Below are 18422 nucleotides of genomic sequence, written 5' to 3'. Positions count from 1 at the left end.
TAGTAGATATTAGTCAGTCAGTGCCGTGATTCATTTATTTGATTTCTATCATCAATGACTGTGCAGCGGTCGGTGTGAAACAGCGCAAGATGTTTCAGTTAAACTTCAATCGAAAGGAGGTCATTTGCAATCACCATAGGAAACCCAGCCCTACACGTCCCTGCATCTCGCTTCGTTGCATAACAGTTGTAGATCTATGTTTGACAAAATATAATACGATGTAGATTTTCCCTGCGATAGACAACATTATTTTGATCTTCGTCATCTAAATTCGATTTAGTGAGGCGAGAAGAAAACGTCCTTGACTAATTCTTAAATCTCGTTTTACACAAGCTTCCCTCTCTCGAGCAAATCGCATTCTAGTTTAGCCACAGTACGATTTCCGTAAACGTAAATATATTTTCTCAGAGGGATGTGATGGGTAACCAACCAGCTGCAGTCTGATGATACCGTTGGGACACACTCTGAATAACCGTTGAATCATGGGAGTTCTCAGATCACGGGACATATTCTCACCCGTTCGTGTGGGTAGAATCCAGCCAATTGCACGTCATTCTGTGCAAAAGTTTTCTTCCGATGCAACCGCATTTGAAGCTACTTCAAGTTGCTGAAAGTTGAAAACTGTTTAAATGAAGTCGGTTTATTTTTTTCTGACTTTTGTCGTTCCATTTTTGAGCGCATTGTTTCGAGACGAAAGAGTTGGCTTGAAACACGATTCTCAACGCGACAATCAAACGGGAGTACCCGGAGCATCGATGGATTACCCATAATACTTGGGTAGTGTGATCATTGATCAAAATATATCAGCGTTATTCTTGATAACAAACTCTACGTTTGTAATCGTACAACAGCACTTCAAAGGAAATGTCTCCCGAGATTCAAGTGCTTCGGATTTGCTGGGTGCTCAGGTTATTTCAGAACAAAATTGTTGAACCATTCTTGACTTTCCGTAACGTCTGTTGTTTCTCGTTACCTCCTCCACGAATCACAAAGAACAGGAGAACATCTGCTTCGTTGTCGCAAAAAGTTATATAGAGTCTATTCAGGTCTTTCAGATGTCAATGAGATACAATCCAGTACGTGTGGCGCAAAGCACAAGCATTCCCTACCGATGCAAATGATCCCTGGCACACCTACTTTGAAATGTTACAGTCAGGGCGAGCAAGAGGTTCGTACCACTAGACACAAGGACGCTCAACTTCTAGCAGCCTCGAACCCATCTTCGCTTGCCAAGGCCTGCTGTTCGGGCAGCCGGATGCTTCCCGAAATCAGTAGTTAGTGGAAGACTCCTGTCTGGCTAACGAGCCGTGCTGGCGGACGATGCCTCGAACCCGACCCATAAACTACAATAAAAGTATTGGTCACATTTATACCAGTTGGCTGTTTTCATCATGCTATTGTGTTCGTGTGCCTGTCTGTTTGTGCCTTCTTCGCAAATCTTCGCAAATCTGCACGATGAATATCCTTGGAAGTACTGACCTTCTTTGAACTGAACTTACAATATGACACGTCTAAGACACCGTTTAACGACACTCTTTACTAATACTTTTCGTAACTAAAAAATAGAGAATTGTATTGAACGATGAAATTTTTCATTTTCAAGAACAAGTACCTGATTTCTTTACGTCTCGTGGTCAATTACTGACAAAGCATCACGTTACTCTAAAATAAGCAAGTGATGTCATCGATATCTTTGCTACCACTGATCAAAATGCTCGATATACGCTCAGTATATTTACGTATATAGACGTATATGGAAGGCATTCTTAGCTATATATATGACACATTTCAATACGTTGATATAGTAGCGTATATCTATGCGGAAACAGAGTATACAGATCTTTGCACACCAAGTGTACACTGTACTTGTGCATTTATTAGTATACATACCGTATACTTTGCGTATTTGACAAATAGTACAGAATCAGTATTAATAGATGTATTATGTTACATGCCTCGATGGTGAGTGCAAATCAGTGCATTGATTTGAATAGGAGCATCCGGGCAGTTAGAAGGGCCGATGAGAGATGTACTGCCGGTTTCGAGTTACCCGTGGTCCGGTAAAGCCCTTCGACGTTTTTCGACATCAAAGTAGACGCCTAAGGCCAGATGTAAAATATCAATGCGCGCACTGCTATTTTGACTTTCGTTGAAATATATTTGATACTTGTCGATAATGGTAAAATTGTTTGAAAATGCCCTGCATGTCACTAATGCGTTAACTGTGAAGAGGCATGTAATAAGATATGTTATTGCCTGAATACATGGGTATATGTGCCCTCGCAGCAGCAGATAAATGCTCGACGCCAGGAGGGAAAAATTGCCACCTGCTCTCAGGCGCATTAACATAAGTATTCAGGCAATAATAGATAATAGTAAATTGTTGTATTGTGCTATTTACACAATCAATGCTGACAAATCTACGCTGTTAAACAAAGATCTGAGTTGGTCTCAAAGTTTCGTCATCAGAACAAATGTCTTTTATTTAATTTCAACACCACATAGAGCCATATAATAGTACAATGGTACGTCCCCATCCTATAAAAGACCATCATCCTAAGGGTATGAATAGTCTGATGAATGCAATTTGCATGAAAACTTAAGCCGGCGCACACGGACAGAAATTAGCTGAGCAAAAATCCTCGCGAGGAAAATTGCTCAGCAAACTTCTCTCCGTGTGCGGTCGATTTTTTGCGCGTTGCATCACTCTTTTGCGCGTTGAGTAAAATATCCAACATGTTTGATATTTTTTCCTCGCGAGGAAAATTACTCACCGTGTGCGCTCGACTGAGTAATTTTACTCACGACTTTCTACCTACGCGCATGCGTGGAATCACATGACAGTACAAAATGGCTGCCCCTATGGAAAACGATAGTTATATTAATATGATGCAGTTATTGAGGATAAATTAGTTGAAATCTGGTCAAGTTGATCCCCCGATATTTAAGAATAGGGACAAAAAAGAACATGCACTTGTAGCGATAGGGACGAAGCTTGGAAAAATAGGTAAAAATGGGAGATTCGCATATTTGTGTTCTTTCAAGTCAAACATATAACTCCGCTCCGGAGATTGAGAGTTCCTCTCCCCTAAAAATTCCCTCATTTGTTAGTCTCGTCGTGCCGCGTTTGCGCGACTTTTATGTGATAAACATCTATTTCAGTACACCTAGAACTTCTCGGTTTCTATCGCGGTGAGATAGTACTGTCCAACCTTACTCTATGCAACCCCGTTTATATATCAATTCTGTCGAAAATCTGTGTACGGTTGTGTGTAGATTCCCAAGTATGCTCGAGCGATCAGAGTAACCGCGGGCTAAATACACGAAAATCACGATCAATGTGATTTTAACATAATGTATCCCTTTTCAATATTTAGCAGATATTTAAATTAGATCAATGGATCTTTTTATTGCGTGTTAGTTTTTTGCAAGTTCGTTTTGCGTACAGAAAGGCCACTGATTTAGTGAGGCATCTTTGGGATATGTTTTCAACAAGGGGGACACCCTCACGAAGTGTGCGCCGCACGACGAAACTTATAAGCTGATTAAACATATGCGAAGACCGTCACAAAATAATTTGAATAATAATAAAGGCACAGCGACATGGTAATTAGCATAACAGGGGCAGGTAAGTATCTTCGGTGGGGAGGTGTCACTTTTTCTTTTTAATTTTATTATGGCGGCGAAGCACTTTGTCACCTGTTACAAAAATGCTAAATGGGGCCTATATCTTATTGTTGTATGGCGCCTTTCATTTCGATACTGTGGCATTCATAGGCAATTATGTGATTTTCAGAAAAAGGGGAACATAAACAGAAAAAGAAATAGGAAAAAACCAATCATGAATTTTAGCATAGGCCTATAATTTTTTTCATATTTATCTCATAAAGATCAGGATAAAATCTGAATGTTTCGCCTTTTTGATTTATCAAGTAAGGGTGGGTGGAGAGAAGGAAAAGCATGTTTGCAGGAAGTATATTTTACTTTTATAAATTAGTTATGGCTTCTCTCATTTTAATAAAAATAATTTTTTAAACAATTGGCCGAAATGTCAATTTGAATCAGAAACCAATTGGTGTGTACAATAATTAAAGGGAAATTTACCCTGAAAATTAATTTCAACTAATTTATCCTCAATAACTGCATCATTAATATAACTATCGTTTTCCATTGGGGCAGCCATTTTGTACTGTCATGTGATTCCACGCATGCGCGTAGGTAGAAAGTCGTGAGTAAAATTACTCAGTCGAGCGCACACGGTGAGTAATTTTCCTCGCGAGGAAAAAAATATCAAACATGTTGGATATTTTACTCAACGCGCAAAAGAGTGATGCAACGCGCAAAAAATCGACCGCACACGGAGAGAAGTTTGCTGAGCAATTTTCCTCGCGAGGATTTTTGCTCAGCTAATTTCTCTCGTGTGCGGCCGGCTTTAAGTAACATAGATTATTACTTTTTTGTACTTGAAGTATATATATATATATATATATATATATATATATTATATATATATATATATATATATATATATATATATATATATATATATATATATATATATAGATAGATAGATAGATAGAATAGATAGATAGATAGATAGAATAGATAGATAGATAGATATATATATATTATATATATATATAAGTATACTTTGTGTTTGAAGTAATTTGTGTTATATTATATATTTTTATCTATCTGTCTGTCTGTCTGTCTTATATATATATATATATATATATATATATATATATATATATATATATATTATATAATATATACTGTATAACATGTATATACAACATGCACAAGGTAGTTGTTTCGTGTACTGGATTTGTCACTATGGCTGTATGTTACTTGTACTGAAAAAATAGAACGTGACAATAAAGACATAACCAGATATGAACTGAAAATGCTCACGTGTTTCATATATATTGCAGTTAAGTGTAAATTTGAACCTTTGCCACATGTTTGCAACTTCATTGAAAGTGTTATGATCAACATAATGAATAATATTTAACACAATTCTAAATCCAAGTATATATCCCCAGTCAGGAAAGTCCATTAAAATATACAAATTAGGAATGGGCTGAAATGTTCTCATTAAATACGCAAATAAGGAATTGGCTGAAGTAAAAATGTTAAACGACTTTCAATAATGTCATGTCATGTCATAGTATCTTTAATGTACAAAGTAATTCGTCGACGTTGGTCTAGTCAAGACAGATAAATATTCGTATTTAGGAAGTTCATTAAATTTGCAAATAAGGAATTGGCTAAAGTAAAATGCTTAATGAATTACAATGTTGTATCATAGTATCTCTAATGTACATAGTAAGTTTCGTCAAATTTGGTCTAGTCAATACAGATAAATATCCCTAATTAGGAAAGTTCATTAAATATGCAAATTAGGAATTGGCTGAAGTAAGTTTAATGACTTTCAATAATGTTGTTTTATAGTATCTTCAATATATGTAGCAAGATTCATCAACTTCGGTCGAGTCAATTCAGATATATATCCCTAATAAGTGAAGTTCATTAAATATGTAAATAAGGAATTGGCTGAAGTAAAACTGCTTAATGATTTTCAATAATGTTATATCATAGTATCTTTAATGTACATAGCAAGTTTCATCAATTTTGGTCAAGTCAATTCAAATAAATATCCCTAATTTCAAAAGTTCATTAAATATGCAAATTAAGAGTTTAATGAAGTAAAAATGCTTAATGACTTTCAATAATGTTAAATCATAGTATCTTCAATATTTTACCAAGTTATCTCAATTTTGATCGAGTCAAATCAGATATATATCCCTAATAAAGAAAATTCATTAAATATGCAAATTATCCATTATCTTTTACGTCACCCCTTAATATCTTTCACAGCTGATATATCTTGGTGTGATCAACATTTGTAGCAATTCTCAGTAAATTGTGTGCAGTCGTTGTCAATATATATCGTTTTTTTCTAAAATCATTAATTCTGCAAATGAGCAAAAAAGTAAGAAAGCCACACCCACCAAAACTAATCAGTTCTTGCCATGTGCAAACTGAATCTATGTGCCAGATTTGATTCTGATCTGATAAGCCGTTTTTGAGATATCTATAAGGAACTCCTAGTTACTATCTATTCATTATACGAAATTAAAGTTTTGTTTTACCGCGAATAACAGCTTAAAGGCGTGCGGTATCCTGTATTAAATACCATGCCCTGTCCGTTGCATTTTAATTGGTCGAGCTGAACCATGTGACCGACCACAGATACGCAATAATGGTTTGTTTATGTGCCTGTGAATATGAATAATATCGTAAGCATCGTAAACTTGTCGGCCTAAAACGTAAATTTCAATCGATCACAAAATAAAATGGAACACTTGTGGGCCAAGTTTAGACACTTTTTTGAAAAAATCTCCGAACTAGCAAATATTTTACCGCGCGCACTACTCACTGACAGGTTCTGGGGCCCCATTGTCGTTCGCAAGGGACATTTTCGTAACTTTTGACGGTTTGGGGGTTCGTTGATAATATAATGGAAATACAGACTCCGCGCTGACAATAACGTTTATTTACGTGTTACTATTTATATTTCTTGTGTTTTTTGTGAAAATAAGTATTTTCAACTTTTCCTGAAAACAGCCTGTTTATATCTTTGACGTTTGTAATGTCATGCATATGCACATCAATTTCCTTCATGATACTATTGAATATGGCTGCATGGCAGCCATTTTGTTATGATTATTTCATGGCTGGAGCCATAACTCAAACATATTTCAACCAATGTCATCAAAGTGGTACAAGGACATGGACCTTTGTCATACACATGTTACATCATTTGGTTTTACAATGCGATGCAAAATGGCAGCCTGGCGGCCCTTTTGTTAAAATTTTTTTTACCGTCTAGAGACGCAACTCAGACATATTTCAACCAATATCATTTAAAGTTGGTACAAAGGACATTGATCTATATGTTATCATAATATGCACGTGGATTTGTTTCACTCGCATACATGATTGCATGTCGTACTTTGAAGCCCCCAATCCGCTGAGGTATTTATTTTGTATGGCTATCATTGCCATTGCTATTTGCTATTTGCCATCAATACTGTCATAACTTCTTCAGTTTGACAGTTTAAGCATAACTGTACTACACACTCACTCTCGGCTGTTAAGCCCTATCTGTATTGCAATAATGAACAGGCCTCTGTCATCATTGAAGACTTGAGGTCAAAATACCCATTATTAAGAAGTGGCGACTATGTCTTGACGATGGCTTGTAGATAATTTATCAAGCTGAATCCACCATAACATGCCCCACTATATAGTTCTTAGGCTTCATAAAAAACACACATACACATCGGATACGTGATTGCAATTGTGTTGGTTCACACAGACTCAATAGAACGCATATTAGGCCACACGTAGTGTACTGGATTTAATTTTAATGAACAACTTATTGCACTATTTATTGCTTTTGTTGTTAAATGTTCTCTTCATAGTTAGGTTAAAACTGTGTTATATATATATATATAATATATATATATATATATATATATATAATATATATATATATATATATATATATATATATATATATATAAAATGAAGTGACAGTACTTGTCACTTTCAAGGTGATATCACTAACAGGGCTCGAAATTAGCGGTAGTCCTGCGTCGACAGGCTACCAACTTTTCTCTGGGGTTACCAAAATCCATGAAATGGTAGCCCACAAGGACTACCAAAGCCTGGAACCTGAAATTCAGGCATGCCATGTCCGGTCCATTACTTTGGGACGAGCTAAGGCTGCGTTCACAAGTACGATTGGGGGAGGGGGGCGCTGGAAGAATCTCGATTGAAATTTAATTTTCTTCAGATCCTCCTCTTAATACCTTAAAAAAATTCACATCCCTCCTCTATATGATCAAAATTTTTCAAGTCCCCCAACTATCACAAGCCCGTATATCAGTAAAGAATGTGCGCGCAGAAAAATAAACACGTATCGACCGTTTTGCTCGCAGATGTTCGACACTACCTGTTATTATCTGTTTGTAAGTCATATTCCTACGGCAAGTTCTTAAATTGATTCATTTTAAGCGCATCAATGAACTTTTGGATTTATCAGTCTAAGCCAACTTGAGTTAATCCAACTCTGGCCAGGTCAATTGCTCCTGCCGAAGAGCACACAAAATGATGATCATGAGAGAGTGGGCAAATCGTGAATTCTGGCTAATTGTCATATTGTAAAAAACTGAGCACAGTGACCAGCCAAAAATTTGGTTCAAAAGTACAAGACATATATGAATTAGATGCTACTCAAAATTGACAATACTGGAAGGTTAAAATATTCAATCAAATAAATGTTTTCATCTCTGAAATTTTGGTTGTAATAATGCCAAATTTGGTTAAAAAATATCTAATTCCATTTAGTCACATATTTTTTCATTTAGTCTTTACTGTTCAAAGTTTTGCTTTTGTATGATTTTATGATGAGAATGTGAAAATCTAGAAAATCAAGCATGGTGACCCTATCTTTTTTCTTTAATATTTGATTATTCTCGTATGCCAAAATTCAAAAATCCCCGTTAACCTTTAAAAGTCTCCTAGTCTTCCATGTGTTGCTCTCTGGCCTGATCTTGTGTACAAGTATGTTTCACTGTCATGAGCGTCATTTGACCCAAACTCTTCTTCAACTACCATGTACATCAGAGTCAGAGCTATCTCTATCACTGCTCAGGTATGCAGTGACAGTGACACTGCAGTAGCAGGGCTGTACCTGATAGTGACATGCCCGCAGGGAGTAGCTGTATGAACTTTGATAATTTTGGCAATATTTTTGTTCAGTTTATACAATAACTGTTCTTGTTCTACTCCCTGCAGCATATTTAAGTGTCCATTCTGCTTGCAAACACAGCCTGTGCATGTATGTGTACCATGCATTTGTATCAGTGACAACTGACTGTCAGTCTGGACTCTAACTTATCACCTAAGAAATATTTGTTTGTACAGCCTTTGTTGACAAACTGAATACTGTGTGTTTTAGGATGCTGTAGGGAAACAGCAAAAAACTGTAATTGATATATTGCACAGAAATATTGCAATATGGTCTATTTTATCTCTGCTACAGTATGTCCCAGTGCTGAGAAGGTTGTGTCCTTGTCATGAAGACTATCAACATTTGCCTACAACCCTGGGAGTGAAACGGGTTGTCAAATAGATCACCAAACCTGTTTCCTTGGGTATTAAAGGTGTGCAATATTCATATCAAATAACAGAAAATTTACTTCATTGGTAGAATCTGGTTTATGAAAAAATATATCCCTAGACTAAAATATGCATGGGCTACCAGCCATTGTCACTGGGCTACCAACTTCAGAAAATGGTAGCCAAGTGGAGTACCAGGCAAAAAGTTAATTTCGAGCCCCTGACTGACTAACTAACTGAAGCTATTACATTGTGTCTCTTCTCTGTCATATGTTATTACACAGCAAAGAATAACAGAAACGGAACAGAAATAAGAAAACTCCCACGACAGATTACGTTAAGTGGGGAGGAACTAAAAAGGAAATTGCACATTGGTAATTCCGGAAAAAGATCAATTATGGGCGGTTGCAATTTTTTCCATTGGACTAATGTCATCACCTTCACTGGGCAAAATACTTGATATATGCGTATACTTACTGTATTTGACAAATGTAGAGAACCAGTATATGTCTTTATATTGTTTTTATCAAGCATTTCGCCTAGTGTTTGCGTATGCCATATGCCAAGGACAGAGGTACTTCAGAAACCCTTCAGTGCCTAAGTTTCTTGAAATTTGATGGGATGGCCACTCAGGTAAATGTTTCAAGCAACATTTTTACCTCTTCTGATTGAATCATTTTAAAGTCACGTTTTGAGCTTTTTTGAGCTTCTGTCATTCATAAGCTTTTGTATTCTGCGAAATGCATGTTAAAAATCATCCAACGAAACATTATCACAGAGCTGCTCTAAAACCGTATTAAAATTTTATGAACGCTCGAGTTGATTTCGAAATCAGGACATGGCTTTGTGAAATATGTTGGTACTTTATTGTTTGTGCAGATAAATTCTGTATTACTGTGATTAATGCTTGTCTAGCGTGGTCAACAGAATGAGTAACGAAGCTAAGTTTTCGTCGCCTTTCCTAATCTGCGTCTTCCTATCGTACTCTCAATGTAGTTTAGGTGTCTTTCAGATATCTTTCGTGCTGTTTCCTCGAAACAGTCTTGTTAACGATGGCATTTTCGAGCTGATCGCAGACAGAAGAGTAAATGTATGTTCCAAAGGACAATGGTCAAGGTGTGATAATTTCACATCAGCTTGTCTGAAACACTGCTTTTTTATGGCAATAGATCTTACTCTGTACGTGCTCCCGGGTTGTGCAACAATTACTGCCTGGTAAACTAAAGTTGGCTAATTATCTCATGAAAATTTTAGAAGTCAGGTTACGTATAAAGCGTCACCCCACAATCCAAGCAACAGCCTGCTGCTTCAGTTCATTCTGCTTTGATTATTTATATGCCCTTAGACTTGAGAAAGTCTACCGAAACCTACGTCCAACCATTGTACATCCACAGTCCAACCATAGCGAAGAAAAAAAGACCACAAGCAATACTATAAATCTGCTTATTTGACAGTGAAACGGCCCTGCTATTAAAATAGTTTCACCTAGGAAAAGGTCTGCGGGAACGACGCGTCGACGTTTGTTTCGCGCTGTGGGATCATCTGCTCGATGAGGGGACGTGGTACACCTGTTTGCCAGTGGATACATGACAATTCAGACTCGAGCTTTTTGGCCCCTAGCTTCGCCATAATAGCTCAACTTATGTGGATCTTCAGAATTACTGACAGAGAAAAATATGCTTTACATCCTAACTATCTATCCACGGACTGTAGTTTTGTTAGCTCTGCCATGGGCGAACTGTCATACATATTGTCACTTGAGAAAGTGTGTCAATGCACGCCAAAATGGACTTAGCTCCATGATGTGTCACAGTCCAGTTTCAACAAACCTACACGGAGCTGGCCGTTTCTAGCTCCATGAATAAACATGTCAAGTCAACAGGGGACTGTTATTCGTTTTTTATTTTATCTTTGAAAAAAACGGACGATTATTTACATCATCTTCAATCATGATCACGAAGCAATCAGCACAGTTCTAATAATTCAACTTCTGTTATTTGTAAAGCTTTTGTTTTCTGGGAAATGCGTGTTAGACATCATCTAACGAAACATTAATCACAGAGCTGCTCTAAAATGGTATTAAAACTTTATGAACGCTCGAGTTGATTTCGAAATTAGGATCATGGCTTTGTGAAACATGTGGTACTTTATTGGTTGTGCAGATAAATTCTGTATTGCTGTGATTAATGCTTGTCTAGCGTGGTCAACAGAATGAGTAACGAAGCTAAGTTTTCGTCGCCTTTCCTAATCTGCGTCTTCCTATCGTACTCTCAATGTAGTTTGGTGTCTTTCAATAATAATAATATTGGGTTCTTATATAGCGCACATATCCACAAATACATGTGCTCAAGGCGCTTTACAATTATTATTACCCCTGGTCACTGGACCTAATATTTTGCCTCTCAGCTCCCTGGGGAGCAAACAACAGCTAACATGTGGAGCCAATAAGCGCAGCAGAGCTAAACGCACACATTACAACCACTGTCCTACCAGGTACCCATCACTCCTGGGTGGGGAGAAGCCGTGAGGAATAAAGTGTCTTGCTCAAGAACACAAAACCATGGCCGTGCTGGGGCTCGAACTCACCATCCTGTGATCGTGCGTCCACTGCTCTGGCCAATGGCCCATTTCAGATGTCTTTCGTGCTGTTTCCCGAAACAGTCTTGCTTAATGGTGGCATTTCGAGCTTAGGCTGATCGCAGACAGTAGAGACAGAAGAGTAAACGTTTGTTCCATAGGACAATGGTCAAGGTGTGATAATTTTACATAAGCTTGTCTGAAACACTGCTTTTTATGGCAATAGATCTTATTCTGTACGTGCTCCCGGGTTGTGCAACAATTTACTGCCTGGTAAACTAAAGTTGGCTAATTATCTCATGAAAATTTTAGAAGTCAGGTTTAAAGCGTCACCCCACAATCCAAGCAACAGCCTGCTGCTTCAGTTCATTCTGCTTTGATTATTTATATGCCCTTAGACTTTGAGAAAGTCTACCGAAACCTACGTCCAACCATTGTACATCCACGGTCCAACCATAGCCAAGAAAGAAAGACCACAAGCAATACTATAAATCTGCTTATTTGACAGTGAAACGGCCCCTGCTATTAAAATAGTTTCACCTAGGAAAAGGTCTGCGGGAACGACGCGTCGACGTTTTTTTCGCGCAGTGAGGTCATCGGACTCGAGCTTTTTTGGCCCCTAGCTTCGCCATAATAGCTCAACTTATGTGGGCCTTCAGAATTACTGACAGAGAAAAATAAGCTTTACATCCTAACTATCTATCCATATTAATCACAGAGCTGCTCTAAAATCGTATTTATGAACGCTCGAGTTGATTTTGAAATCAGTATCATGGCTTTGTGAAACATGTTGGTACTTTATTTGTTTGTGCAGATATTCTGTATTACTGTGATTAATGCTTGTCTGGCGTGGTCAACAGAATGAGTAACGAAGCTAAGTTTTCGTCGCCTTTCCTAATTTAGCAGATAGCTGAATTACCGTACAATAACTTTGTCACACTAGTTCAATCTTGACGGGTGTAGCATGCTAGCAGGGTACGCTTACCCATTCCGGACACCTGGTACCACCACTTATATAGTGGTTCAAGATTGTACTACCGATTTTGTCAGTGATCTTATGTTTCTTTGTGTGTTTGTTTTTACTGTTTATTGGACCTGGTAATTTATTTGCCTTGAATGATAATGATTGCTGGAATCGATTTGATGTCATATTCCTATCGTACTCCAATGTAGTTTGGGTGTCTTTCAATAATAATAATAATGGCTTCTTATATAGCGCACATATCCACAAGTACATGTGCTCAAGGCGCTTTACAATTATTATTACCCCTTGTCACTCAAGTGCAGCCAATGTAATCAATCACTCGCTTTTTGAGCTTTAAGCCTTTTCGTGATTTTTTTTACAAAACACGACGATGCAGGGAGTAATAATTTCATTTTAAGCGACTTTTTAAAGAAATTTAGAGGAATATACAGAGAGTTATTGATTTATAACGAGTTGAGCGGAACCACTTGACGGTTGCAAGAAACCATTTTTACCAAGCTGAGCATTAAGTCATTCGAGTGTGTCCCTTAAATCATATATCCACAACACCCACCATCAATTTAGCAACCCATTAGGAGTGCTGCGCCATTCATATTCACTATATAAGTCGGCGGTAGGAGGCTCAACGTTATAAGGCGTATCGGACACCGAGCGAGGGGAGATTTCTTTTTTCGGTGCAAACTATTTTTTGACGCGACTGGCGGATACCGAACACTGCTGTCACTGGTAAGATTCGGCTTAGAAAGTTATCTGTATGTTTTCTTTATACATGGCATTAGCAGAAGCAAGCTTTATGGCGTGTTTGTACAGCATATCGGGAGTGGCCCCCATCGGAGTGCGAACATTAGCATACACATTAGCCCATATCGAGCACATTTTCCATTTGAAACACCAGATGCAGTTGTTTTTCGGCCAACAAGTGAAACACAGTTCTATTTATTTAATGATTTTACACCGCTATGCTAATTTTCTTACACAACAACTGGTGAAGTTTTACTATTATAGTTTTTTGTCCTTTTTTTGCGAAACATTTCCAGCGGGGTTACTTGTATTTTTGATAGGAGGTAAAACAAATACTGGCAAGCCATGTGTCAAATGCACAACCCCAAACATTTGATAGCTATCGGTTATGGACCATAATCTGATGCAAATTCGAGGTTTTGTGACATTTTGTGTATCTAAATGACAATCTTTGAAAAAACCAAGGCTTTGGTTCGTCTTGCCATTTATCACGCAGGCGTCTCAAGCCATTACGTGAAAAATAGAACATCAACTTGCCAGGTAAGAACAACGCTAAACAAACTGTCGCGCTGCAAAGTCATATAATGTTGTGACCTTTCAAAGTAGAGCTCACAATCGCACCTCTCTAACCGACGTCCTTATATTCTGACACGTAACCTGATTCTAAGTCGGTATTTACCATATGTGTACCGCTCTTGAGAAGGTCAAAGATCTGGCAGAGGAATACACACCCCATACCTGCTGTTTGCAACTCCAAACGAAGTGTCATTTTGGCGGGTCATGTGCAGCTTTGCCAAATAATCGGTAATGTCCCGATCACATGTCATTCTGTACAGGGGATACGCGTCGTTAGTTAAATTTAAGCTTTGGTTCATTGGTGAGTATGGTTAGAAATTCTATTTTTAGAGATGCAGAAATCAGAAACAGTTCCCATACCAGTCTGCCACTTTGCAAGCGAGCTCATCAATTATTCGGGGGGGGGGGTTACAGCGACAGGATTCAGAATATACTGACGATGAACACCGTTAATTGTGAAAGGTGTTCATGTATGCCCACAGCTACTTTCTGATCAGATTACGTGCTTTTTCCGCTCCCGATTTAAAATTTGTAAATCTAATCGGCGGTATGTCGACTTCTGAAGAAAAATGTGATTTTGAGAACGAGGAAAAGACACTGTAAAACGATTTGGACTTCACGGATTTCCTTATGGTCTCAGCGGGACAAAGTGTATTCAACGGGTAAACACTGCAAAGCCCCCCCCCCCCGGGTGCAGGATGACTGTCCCCGTGATTAGAGTCGGTTGCTTGAATCTTGCGAATTTGTCAGGAGCGCTGTGACGACTTAGTTATGCACTTGATTTGGTCTGATGCAATTTTTGTAACTGTAATTTGATCACAGATTTAACTAGCTACGTAATGTGCTTAGAGAGCTTGGATTAACTCATTAGAGGCGCGTGCCCAGACAAACTCATTGAGGAAACTCTCACCTGGTTAGGCCAAAATTGTATCCGTACGGATGCATACACACGTGAAGAGTTGACACATTCTAACACACCTGCATTAATTAAATTGAAGAAAAAGTACAACAAAGTCAAATTCATGAAAGAAATTTAAGATATATGGACCTCTGGCCAAAAGGCCAAGAAGTGATGTCAGGTGTTTCGAAAATAGTAAGCGCATCCTGCCCCACATGAGGCACCAACCATATATCAATCTGTTAGTCAGATAGGTAGTGGTCATCAACTAAGGTCCAATGTCACCGATGCCATCAGCGATCATTTGTCGAAGGGAGATGCTATATTTATCTACCAGCTTGTGATACCTGCCAAAAAAGCGTTTGAATGAAGAGGCAAGTCTTTCTCTGGTGTAACCTTGATGTTATATAAAACACAAATGTAGATAGTAAAATGTAGGTAGATAACATCGTCTTTTCTCGCGTGAAGACGCGAATTACGCGATGCACGAAACAAAGGTGACAAATATTATTACTTTGCACTTAAAATGATTAATGTTATCAAAAAAATTCCCACGAGGAAATCTACACTGTTATACGAACGCCCTGAGTTTGTTTGAAAATGTCGCCATTAATACAAATATTATCTTATCAAATTTTAACACAACCAGGAAACAAGCGTACGTCCCAACTACATAAATGAGAGTGTAGAGCTAAATAGCTTTCACGTCTATATACACACACACACACACACACACACACACACACACACACACACATATATATATATATATATATATATATATATATATATAAATACATGAATTATATATATATATATACATATATATATATATATATATATATATATATATATATATATATATATATATATATATATATATATTTACTGCATACCGCGACATTAACATCGTCATCATCGTTAAGAAGAGTCTTCGAAAGCGAGTATTATGTCTGACAAGATGAATATTGTCTGAATTTACCCAACCGAATACTTTGCAGAGTTAGATGTCACATATAATACAATCTATCATCGCAAACGAACGTGCCTTTCTTGTGACGAGGCGCTATGCGAGTGAATGTGACCATGAATTCGCAGAAAAGGGGGACATTTCCCCGAACAAACAATATCTGGGCGCTGAATTCCAAATTGTAAATGCGCTGTTTGACTTTTAGGAAACATATATTAGCGCGCTGGATGCTGTCTGTGCAGTGATAATCATGAAATAGAGGCGATCTCTGGATCATCGAATCCATGTCAAGATGACATCTCAAAAATGCCTCAATGCATCGATGAGCACGTAGGAGCTCTATAGATATGTAAATACTGATACGAGTGCTAGAGGTGAAGTACACATTAACAAGTACTTTTCTTGTCAACTTTTGACGCCGTCTATGACTCATTAATTGTCATATCGTGGAGGGAGTACCTGCCGATTAATCGTCATGTTGGTAGCAAATAAATGCGTTTGATTAAATAGCCAATAACTGTAACTTCTGATGATAGTTTCATTACTTTTATAACAAACCAAAAAAGTATATTGAGGTAAACAGAATTTAGCTCTTCAAAACGGCGTATTTGCGTGTAAAATATGCCGTTATTGTTTACATTTCCCAACAGGAACCACGCAGCGTCTGCTATGTAGGTTTAATTGACTGGCTGAATTCCGTGATCTCAATACACATTGACGAGTAGAAAAAGACTTCACGATTTTCATTGAAAAACAGAAATACTGAGAAAAAATCATCAAAGGATACAGCCACTGGCACCTTATGCAAGGAAAAAACATGTTCCACATTGATTCATCGATTGATCTCCTCAGCTATTTAATATTTATTACAGATTATCTTATGGGACTGAAGGGGATGACGCACTTGGCGTTCTTGTTTTTCCTGTCTGTTTACTTCGACGTCACGTGGTCGGCATGGCTACCATCGAAGAATTTCAACAGAGAAGCCGATGCGGACGAAGGAGGGTTGAAACCTGCGGCGAGCTGGTCAGCCAGAAAGGTCGCGATGCGCGCAGGACAGGCGACATCGCACGAGATGCGAAAGAGAAACGAATACCAATGGGTGACGACGCTTGACAAGCGGGAAGATCAACAGGCAAAGAAAGATCCCGGTAAAGATGACTACGGTTGGGGCATGACATTCGGACAGAGGAGCCAAGCAGTTGAACCTGCTTACCAATGGGAAAACGTCGATGGACACAGAATACATATTGACATTCTTGGCAGTCAGGCACCATCCACTTTTCCAGAGAAATTGGAAGGCCCGCTTTATGGACAACAACAGCGGAGCGTAGATGTAAAACGAGGTGAAGACTATGGCTGGGGGATGATGTTAGGTAAAAGAGACAGCCAGCAGAGTAAGAAAGTGCCGCCTGATGAAGATTACGGTTGGGGATGCTCATTGGGAAAAGAAGCCCGCATAACCTAAGAGAAAATGTTGACATGGCGCCACCAAACATCGCCAGCCGACAGAGTAAGAAACTGCCGCCTGATGAAGATTACGGTTGGGGGATGCTCATTGGGAAAAGAAGCCCGCAAAACCTAGGAGAAAATGTTGACATGGCGCCACCAAACATCGCCAGCCGACAGAGTAAGAAACTGCCGCCTGATGAAGATTACGGTTGGGGGATGCTCATTGGGAAAAGAAGCCCGCAAAACCTAGGAGAAAATGTTGACATGGCGCCACCAAACATCGCCAGCCAGAAGAGTAAGAAACTGCCGCCTGATGAAGATTACGGTTGGGGGATGCTCATTGGGAAAAGAAGCCCGCAAAACCTAGGAGAAAATGTTGACATGGCGCCACCAAACATCGCCAGCCGACAGAGTAAGAAACTGCCGCCTGATGAAGATTACGGTTGGGGATGCTCATTGGGAAAAGAAGCCCGCAAAACCTAGGAGAAAATGTTGACATGGCGCCACCAAACATCGCCAGCCGACAGAGTAAGAAACTGCCGCCTGATGAAGATTACGGTTGGGGGATGCTCATTGGGAAAAGAAGCCCGCAAAACCTAGGAGAAAATGTTGACATGGCGCCACCAAACATCGCCAGCCGACAGAGTAAGAAACTGCCGCCTGATGAAGATTACGGTTGGGGGATGCTCATTGGGAAAAGAAGCCCGCAAAACCTAGGAGAAAATGTTGACATGGCGCCACCAAACATCGCCAGCCGACAGAGTAAGAAACTGCCGCCTGATGAAGATTACGGTTGGCGGATGCTCATTGGGAAAGAAGCCCGCAAAACCTAGGAGAAAATGTTGACATGGCGCCACCAAACATCGCCAGCCGACAGAGTAAGAAACTGCCGCCTGATGAAGATTACGGTTGGGGGATGCTCATTGGGAAAAGAAGCCCGCATAACCTAAGAGAAAATGTTGACATGGCGCCACCAAACATCGCCAGCCGACAGAGTAAGAAACTGCCGCCTGATGAAGATTACGGTTGGG

This window comes from Ptychodera flava, unplaced genomic scaffold (genome assembly GCF_041260155.1).
Source record: "Ptychodera flava strain L36383 unplaced genomic scaffold, AS_Pfla_20210202 Scaffold_58__1_contigs__length_828623_pilon, whole genome shotgun sequence".
Lineage (NCBI taxonomy): Eukaryota > Metazoa > Hemichordata > Enteropneusta > Ptychoderidae > Ptychodera > Ptychodera flava.
This window is presented reverse-complemented; position numbering follows the sequence as displayed.